Source organism: Gadus morhua, chromosome 13 (genome assembly GCF_902167405.1).
Source record: "Gadus morhua chromosome 13, gadMor3.0, whole genome shotgun sequence".
NCBI classification, from domain to species: Eukaryota; Metazoa; Chordata; class Actinopteri; order Gadiformes; family Gadidae; genus Gadus; species Gadus morhua.
This window is the reverse complement of record NC_044060.1, coordinates 27,385,936-27,396,017: the sequence shown is the minus strand read 5'-3', so window position 1 is coordinate 27,396,017 and position 10,082 is coordinate 27,385,936. Positions and strand designations below refer to the sequence as shown.

The window sequence follows — 10,082 nt, the reverse complement described above, 5'->3', positions numbered from 1 at the left end:
ACGATCGTTTACATTGTCTGACTCGCGTAATTTGTGTTTTGTGTGTGCTTCCCCGTACAGTCCGAATACCACATGTTATCGGCCTGTTTGGCGTCCTCTGTTGTCAGTCATCACCTATTGTCACCGTGCGGAAGTGTTGATCCAGCCTGGCACCTGATTGGTCCCCCCGTCTCCGGACAGCCATCATGGATCGTGACGCGTTATGCGTCTTTGTTGAAAATTCAAAAGTGTTGATCCAGCCTGGCACCTGATTGGCCCTCCCGCCTCCCGGGTTGCCGTAGTCACTTCTGCGCATGTCACGAACCGGTTCCTCTCCCTCCCCCTTGGGTCCCCCGCGACCCATCTCCCCGGGGTTGGGACGCCCACACACGAACCGCCAGGGACCGGTCCCCCTTGCCCCCGACGCCCCCCTCCCTTCCTACCACCCTTCCCCCCCCCAGCCTCCCTTCCCTCCTCCCCCCTTCCCCCTCCTCCCCCCCTCCCCCTCTCCTTCCCCCTGCAGGCTCGAGACCCCCTCCGGCCGCGCCGCAGAGGACGGCGCACACCTCCGCCAAGCCCCGGCGCTGGACCCACGCCACGCCCCTCTGGTCAGCCCGTGCGTCCCCCCTTGGCTCCGCCCACGCCACGCCCCTCTGGTCAGCCCGTGCGTCCCCCCTTGGCTCCGCCCACGCCACGCCCCTCTGGTCAGCCCGTGTGTCCTCCCTTGGCTCCGCCCACGCCCGGCTGGCCCTCGAACATCCCGGTTGATGGCGTCGCCCCGGACACGCCCCCCAGGGGGCCCACACGCCACGTCAGCCCTTCAAAGAAAGCCTCACGGCCTTCTCCTGCCCTGCCGCTGCCGCGGAGTGAGCCCCGCCCTTCCGGGTCGTCTCTCCTCCAGCTCCTCGCCACGCCCCTTCGTACGACTACGACACCCCCCTGTCCGGCTGACCTTTGACCCTCCCGCGGACGGCGTCACCAGACACGCCCACCAGGAGGCCCATCGGGCATGCCAAGGTACTGGGGGCGAGTCCCTTCTTGTCCGTAGCTACGCGACCCGGAAAAAAGGCTTCTGAAAAAAGAAAGAACAGACCAAAATGTCTCACGATCGCTAGATTGGGGACTTCATAACCTTTGTGTTTTAATGTGGGAGTGTGTCGAGGATCTCGGGGAGTTGCATGATGATGGCCCGTGCACCCGGAGTCTCCTTTAATGCTTGTACCTAACCCTAACCGTTTCTCTAGCACCTTCCTGTCAAAATATATTCACCGAGCACACTTAGGATTTTGCTGTGCAAAGCCGCTACGGCCAGCAGCATATGTGATGCCCGACTCCACATCTCGGGGGGGGAAGGTCGCACAGACTTGGAAAGCCGCTCCTCCCTTTGGGGGGGGGGGGTGCGTCTGCCTCCCGTTTCTCTAGCACCTTCCTGTCAAAAGATATTCACTGAAAACGGCCTGCACCGGGGTGCACTTCGGTTAAAACACCCTATCCTAACCCTAACCCTAACCTTTGTTGGTGTGCAACCTTTTTTAGTTTATTGTTTCTAGATCCAATAAATATTTACTTTTTTAACTGCTTCTGGAATATACTTACTCAATCTGGTCCACGTCGTGAAGTGAGTTGTTCAGACCTTCTCCTTTTGTCCTGGTGGTCTATTGGGCGGTGAGTACCAACATCTGTGTGTTCAGTTCAGTTTTTTCTAAAGTGTGTACACACTGCAAGACTATGAGAAGATAAAACACACACAGAGAAACAACAGGGACACACTCCTGCCTTCCCCGAACAATGCCATTCCAACATTAAGGCTTTTTTTCATTACAGAAGAGAGTATGGGTTTGTGATTTTTGGGCGTGTGTCCATGTGTGTGCATATATATACATATATATGTATGTGTGTACACTGAAGACTAGACCGACACAACATCTACTACGATCTACTCAACCAACCGGCCCAACTCCACCCGCCCCCCCTCCCTTGAACCATTCTAGGGTCACTTATTGGGAACTACCACCAGCCCACAACCAGCTTACCACCAGCCTACCAGACGATCAGCAACATCTTGTTTCCTGACCTGAACACAATCTACCTCCCAGCTAAGACAATTCACCATCGGACCAACCACATCCCACCAACCCTCTACCTTTGACTTTTTCCTTTTTGGTTTTGCATAGTTCATTCCCTTACATTTTTATTTTCATTTCTTATTTTTAGTTTACTCTACGATCTGACTCACAGCTGCATAACCACAACTACATCTGTTCTAGCAAATCTTTTTTTCAATGCGAATTGCGGTTTAACCTTATGATAGTTTGTTTTGCATTTTTCTTCTGTTTTCCCTTTTTCTTTTCTTTTTTTATACCCCAACCCCTTCCCCGCTTTTCTTTTTCTTTTGAATTAGTCTGGGTCCCCCTTTAAAATGGCTAACTCTTATAAAAACAGATTTAGCCTATTGGGTACCTACAACACAGTACCACAGAAGCCTCCTCCTTCCAAGGTTACTCCTGTTGGGACAGACACATCAAGCAATTCAGAGTTTTTATTAAGCAAAACATAGTTTAAACTTCTCCAATCGATCCACCACACAGAGATTCTGTCGGAAGCCCTCATTACAGGGGTCCCCCCACTGGGGATGGCTAGAAAGGTAGCATACCTCACAGCCTTCATCAAACCGGCGGCACCGGACGACATTGTTTTAGCTGAAATTAAGAATAACACAATTGACTGGTTGAATAATAATTTACGGATCCTACAGAAACATTATGGAAGAATCCGAAAGGATTTCCCCTTGACCCTGAGCCCATTTAGTGAGGAGGCCCTTGATAGAGCTCTTAGATGGGCCCGCCAAAGGTACGGCAGAGGCCTGACTCCCTCATCTATCACTACACTTCGCTCATTGTTAACCAGTCTTACTGCCGATCTGCCACCACCTACTACTCCACTGCTTATCTCAGACAACGCAACCTTCCCACCGCTCCCTACACGACCACTAACTGCTTCATTTCCCTTCAAACACCGCAACACACTCATCTTACCTTCCAGGCCCTTACCTATCCCTTCTCTTCTCTCCCTCCCACCATTTTCCCTTGGTTTGGCCCGACGCTTTCCTCCCACCTTTACAGCTACACCAGCCCCTCAACCACCACGGCAAACCACCCTCCCCTACCACAACGCCTCCCGGTGGTCAGACCACGTCCACCTCCTGTCATCTTACCAGCACAGACTACCTTAACTGACACCATTCCTCCAACTCCTATAGATCACACCTCAGTGACCCTCCTTAAGTCTTCCACACCAGGCCCTGAACCCCCAATTACATCTCTTACCTGTTCAACCCCCAGACCCAGTCGTCTCTCCCGCAGGAGAAACCCGACTCAGGGGCAGCTTTGCCCTTTGACCTCTCCACTGATGTTGACCTCCTCACCGCCTTCTCTGACGGAGGAGACCACTTTAACAGTCGTCAAACAAAATAACACAAACCAGAATGCAAAAAAACAACCCAACCTGCTCACCTTCATTGCCGAGATCCACCCTTGTTCTCCTTCACCTCCTTTGATCCCTCCTGCAGATGGATCTACCACAACAGGGGAAGAACCGAACATCACATCGTCTCACCAGGCTCCATCTCCTCTTCCTACCTCTTCCTCTTCTTCCTCCCCCTCCTCTCCCCCATTACTCCTCCCCTCTCCATCTGAATCATCGGTAGATGACCAATCCGGGTCCCCTTCTTGCTACCAGCCCCGTTTACATCCTTACACCAACCGGAAGGCCTCCATTTGGTCCCTCCCCATTAGACAACCGGTCATTATTATGGGGGATTCTAATATTGCCCGCATACCTACATTTAAATTGGACTCTATCCAGGCAGACAGCTATCCAGGAGCGACACTTAGACATCTCACGGCCATCCTGCTGAGGCTTACGTCCCCTAGACCGGACACAAAATTGACAACTGCCTTAGGGTACAGACAGCACTCACCATCATCAAAGACACCCGTCGATTGGTCAGATTAGCCAGAGAGAAGTTCCCACAGGCCCGTATTGTTATTCCTCTGCTAACCGTTTCCATCAGGTTATCCGCCTGCCAACTTCGCTGTGTTAAAGCATTTAACACCTTTGTTAGAGATCACATAGAGGACGTGGACTCCCGCTCTGGCTACCTCAACCAACTATCTCTACTCAAATTTCAGACCACTCATGATAACATCCCCTGGACTCCGGAGACGGCGAGATCGATGATGAGGGACTGGCTGGACCAACTGGGTTTACAGTTGGGTCGCTAGGCGCAGCGTCGCCCCCCTCGGTCTCCCTTTCCAATGTCTCTAACCTCTCCACCGTCCAGCTGTCCCCGCTAGAACGCGAGGTCCTCGAACGGGGCCTCACCTTCATCCCGACACCGTCACTTCCAGACCGCGACCTGTTGAGGCGAGACATGCACACATATCACCGGCGTCTTAAAATTCTGGATTATTCTGATACAGATTTTTCCAACCTACCGTTTACCATACCGTCTATGTGGGAGCCAGCCATGGAGTCCGTCTCGACACCCATACGCAAGCTAATTGACCCCGACCTCCGGTCCTTTCGTGACCTCCGACCCCGACGTCATAAAGGGGAGGGTAATATCAACACCCAACAACAGCAGGCTCTTAAAGATCTAAAATCTCGGCAGGAGATTATTATTAAACCAGCAGATAAAGGTGGTCAAATAGTCCTACAGGATCGGACCAATTACGTTTTGGAGGCGACACGTCAACTTCACGACACTACATATTATCGCCCTCTCACACAGCCGATGTACTTGGAGACACAAACGATGGTCAGAACTTTAATTGATCAAATGAAAAAGGAACGCCTTATTACAGCAAAACAAGCTAACTACCTCTACGGCCCGGATCTCCCGCTCGCTAGACTATTCTATCTTCTTCCGAAGATTCATAAGGCTGCAGAGAGCTGGACTATACCATATCTGGTCCCTCCGGGTCGTCCCATTGTGAGCGACTGTGGTTCGGAATCTTATCGCCAGGCAGAATTTATAGATTACTATATAAATCCCCTGTCCCATTCACACCCGAGTTACGTCAAAGATACGTATACATTTGTTAATAAACTGAAACATTTAACCGTCCCTGAGAATACGTTTATTTTCTCTGTAGACGTTGATTCTCTCTATACTAATATCAATACTCCTCTGGGCTTGGAGGCTGTTAAAAAAGCCTTGGAATCATCACCCGTTTTATCTCGTCCTGATTATTTTATTTTACAATTTTTACAGCTTACCCTTACCCAGAACGATTTTCTGTTTGATAAATCTTTTTTCCTCCAAATAAGCGGTTGCACTATGGGTAGAAAATATTCACCGGCCTATGCAGACATCTATTTGGCTGACTGGGAAGAATCAGCTCTTCTCAAATGCCCGTCACGTCCGCTCCTATATTATCGGTACCTTGATGACATTTTTGGCTTATGGGATAAATCCGAGACAGAATTAAATCACTTTATTCACATTCTTAGTTCACACCACCCCCGTATCACACTTAAACATACTCTTCATCTCCAGCAGGTCCCCTTTTTGGACACCATAGTCTTCTTTACTGAGGTAAAAGATGGTTACAAAACATTAGGCACTAAAGTATATTTCAAAGACACTGACAGGCATTCTTTATTATTTAGCAGCAGCTACCATCCCCGACACACTTGTAGTTCTATTATCAAATCCCAACTTATCCGCTTCCATCGTATTTGTTCCCTCCCTCACCATGTAGTGGAGGCTACTAGGACCCTTTTTGAGGCCCTTAGGCCCCGCGGTTACTCCAAACGCTTTCTCCGTACTATCAAGCATGAAGTAGCCGCTCTCTTTCCATCCGACCAGGCCAACTTCTCTGCTAAAGACAAAAACATAGATCAGCAATTAATCCCACTCGTCACAACATTCTCTCGCTCACTAGGCCCCCTTCACCAAGCCATCAAACAGCATTTCAACGCTGTTAAACTTCGAACCACTCCACTCGCAACCTTTAAAGTCATCATGGCATATCGCCTCAATAAAAATGTAAAAGATATGCTGGTTCATACGGCACTAAATAAGACGATACGCACAACCTTGGATCCCTACTTCACTCACCTCAAATACATCTTCAACTTGGCAAACTCCCATCTGGCAGACCTTCTCGCTGCTTTCCACCAATGTTGTTTATGCCATCCAATGCAGACAATGTAGAACCATCTATGTGGGCGAAACAGGTGCCACTATAAAACAGAGACTTTACCAACATATATATCATGTTCAGAGGGGGACGTTTTCAAAGTTATTGTACGCCCATTTTGCCAAACATGATATTTCCAACTTTTCCCTCTCTGGCCTGGAGACCAATCTAGGTTGGACCCTGGTCCAGAGAAGGGCAGCGGAGAGAAGGTGGATTTTCAGGCTTGATTCTACTGCTCCGTTGGGCATAAATGAGGGTGGTCCTCGCCCCCCTTCGTAACTCATCTGTTTATTATTTATTCCTTCCTTTTAGTTCCAGTCAACATCCAGCCCTTACTATAACTTAACCATAACCCCTCCATCTCCTCTCCTACCCATAACCTCCTCCATCTCCTCTCCTACCCATAACCTCCTCCATCTCCTCTCCTACCCATAACCTCCTCCATCTCCTCTCCTAACCATAACCCCCTCCATCTCCTCTCCTACCCATAACCTCCTCCATCTCCTCTCCTACCCATAACCTCCTCCATCTCCTCTCCTAACCATAACCTTCTCCACCTCCTTCCTAACCATAACCTTTCTTGTCTATATTATAGCTCTTCCCCCTACCCCAACCCTTTATTATTATTATTATTATTATTATTATTTAATTATTTTCTTTATCCTTTTTATTATCATTATCTTATTATCTTATTAGCCAAAGTTATTATTTTAATATATTTGCTTGTGCCTGTGCCCTCCGCTCTCTCCCATGTGCCACTTGCTCAACCTAACCCTAACCCTAACCCTACGCAAACATATTCATGGCCGAATGGGAGGTGTCAGCCCTGGCGTCCTGTCCCAAAAAAACGTTACACTATTTTAGATTCCTGGATGATAGTTGGGGGGTGTGGCCACACTCTAGGGAGGATTTTGACGGCTTTTTAACCATTCTAAACACTCACAACCCGTCCATCACTATTAAATCTACCTTTAGCCCCTCCTCTGTTGACTTCCTAGACACGACCACATTTAAGGGCCCAGAGTTCCCATCCACATCCCGGCTGGACATCAAGGTCAACTTTAAAGACACTGACACACACGCTCTGCTGCACAAGTCCAGCTTTCATCCCAGACACACATATGCCGGGCTTGTAAAATCACAATTGCTTAGGTTCCATAGGATCCGCTCTAGGCCTGGGGACTTTCAGTCAGCCACCAAGGTACTATTCTCTGCGTTGTCCACCAGAGGGTACTGCAGATCGTTTCTGAGAAAGGCCCTCAGAACGTTCAGAGAAACCAAAGCGGTTGCTGTTGGCCCTCATCTCCCCTTCGTTACCACCTACTCCCCGTCGGCGGTTCGTCTAGTGAGGGAAATTAAAAACTATTTTTCACACATGGTTAGTTCAACCACCCTCCTTAATAACTTTAGCATCATCGCAGCGTTTAGGAAGAACAAGAACCTCCGGGACATCCTTGTCCAGGCTGGGTACGCAATCAAACCACACACGACGTGTTCCCTACACAGGGACGGGGGAGCCCCCTCTCCAAGAACTGTGTCTATCTAATCTGGTGCGACGTCTGCGGCGCTCAATATGTGGGAGAAACCCAAAACACTTTGCTCACTAGGTTCGCCCAGCACAGGTACAACATTCTGCGAGAGAAGGACACACACCTCCCTCTAGTGCAACACTTTACTATGCACGGCTTGCTCTCACTGTACGCCACGTCGTTACATAGCAACCTTAGGTGGTCTACCGCTAGCAGACGTCAAGTCGAACGCCTCTGGATTCGACGTTTGGGTACCGTACAGTGTTGGGCAAGTTACTTCCAAAATGTAATATATTTCATATTACTTGTTACTTGCATTTGAAAGTAATAAGTTTCTTTACAATATTACCTTCTGTGTAGAGTAATAAGTAATAAGTTACTTATTACTTTCACCAAAATAAACATTCAGGACAAGGCGGAGGGGGGGGGGGCAAACATTAAAGTCTAATGAGGTCTATATTGCATCTGCATGTAGTGTGTTCCATGAATGGCTGAATTACAATAATGTTATGATATAGAATAATTAAACAACCAAAACCTTTACACGACATGACAAACTATTTTTCTATGCCTCATTTATTAGCTCCTTAGTTACAAAGTGCAGCCACACAAACATTTAACAAAAAAAGTTGCATTTCCATGAAATCAAACATGTTAATAGTTTATACTATTTCAATAATAAAATAAAAGTTCACTTCAAGAATGACGTCTAACAGCCACCAGACAGGGCATGTTTTGTAATTAAGTATTTTAGAACCTGATCATATATCCTGCCCTGAAATAGCAGTAAATAGCAGTAATAAAAAAGAGCATGAGAACAGCATAAATAATGAAACACATTCAACATTTCAGTCCCACAGAGACTTTACAAGGAACTTATGTTTAGAGCCTATTAATGTTTTGGTTAGGACCAAACAACAAAGTCTTAATAGACAAAATATACAGCCAAACAAGGGCTGGAGTCTGTGTGGCTCGGATTGTAACCAAGCCCCCAGGAACACATACTTCCGCAATCCACCAGTGCTCAGCGGCCAAGCCTGGTATTGCAGCTGTTTAAGCGGGCTGTGGACGGGTCCCTCAAATCATGGGACCCAGAAGTAGATATCTCCGTTCACTCCAATACAAGTGGGGAACAGGAATGTGTCTCCGCAAAAAATGTCTGGATATCAATCAAAGGCTAATAATTACCTTCATGCCATGTCCTCAAAACGCCACCTCAAGCGTTTTATTAGCCCTTATCTCGCGGGGGAAGAGGGGTGTGCAGTTGAAAGGAGTCGTAGTGAAACAAATGGCATCCAAGAGGGCCTAGTTCAGTGCTCCGTTAACGTGTCCGATTTTTGAACTGGTTCATCTGCTGCTCAATAACTCTCACGGTCCTCTGCTTGCGATCATTGTGATTCATCATGTATTGATCCATTTATTCAAAAGATCCAAAGACAAAGAACAGGTGCAATACGGTATCATTTTATATTGTTGTTGGACCGGAGTGGGCGGGTGGGCACGCATGCGTTCTATATTTCTGCATCCGGTACGTCACGGACTAGTCCACGTGTCTTGGCCGCATAACGCGGAAGCAAATCGCTCCTGTATGTTACCCTGCGCCACTGAGCAGTTTGTATAGGAATGAATGGGCGGCCATTTTCCAGTCCGTGGTCCATCCTTTATTATGTCCATGATTGTAACGCGTTACCGGACTCAGTAACTGTAATAATATTACCGAAATATAGTTAGTAACGCGTTATATTACTCCGTTACTGACTAAATGTAATATATTACGGTAACGCGTTACTTTTGTAACGCGTTACGCCCAACACTGGTACCGTACAACCGGGGGGCCTTAACGTGCGCGGGGGGGCTTGGGGATCAGGTTCGGGAGCCCTAACCCTAACCCTCAACAAATTAAAATCTCGCCATGATTATTATCAAACCGGCGGATAAGGGAGGGCAAATTGTAATCCAGGATCGAACTAATTACATTCTGGAGGCGACACTTCAACTTAATGACCCCATCTACTATGGCCCTCTCACGCAGCCCATGTACCTGGAGCGTCAGGCGATGGTTAGGGTCTTAATTATTCTACCTTCTCCCCAAAATACACAAACCCCCAGAGAATTGGACTGTTCCATTCGTGGTCCCTCCGGGACGCCCCATAGTAAGTGACTGTGGCTCTGAATCGTACCATTTGGCGGAGTTTATAGATTTATATATTAACCCCCTATCCCATACTCACCCGAGCTACCTCAAGGACACATATACATTTGTTAACAAGTTAAAAAGTCTCACCGTCCCCGATAACACGTTTATCTTTTCAATCGATGTAGATTCCTTATACACGAACATTGACACTGTCCTGGGCCTTGAGGCGGT

At 48.0% G+C, this 10,082-nt stretch overlaps 1 long non-coding RNA gene across 1 annotated transcript; it reads right to left on the bottom strand.

The window, feature by feature from the left end:
• Positions 1-5,462: 5,462 nt before the first annotated feature.
• LOC115556670 (uncharacterized) lies at positions 5,463-8,959 on the bottom strand. Its single transcript, XR_003979109.1, has 4 exons — positions 8,903-8,959; positions 6,104-6,205; positions 5,738-5,864; positions 5,463-5,573 (listed from the first exon to the last, which is right to left on the bottom strand). It is a non-coding gene; the product is annotated as an uncharacterized LOC115556670 (long non-coding RNA).
• Positions 8,960-10,082: the final 1,123 nt, after the last annotated feature.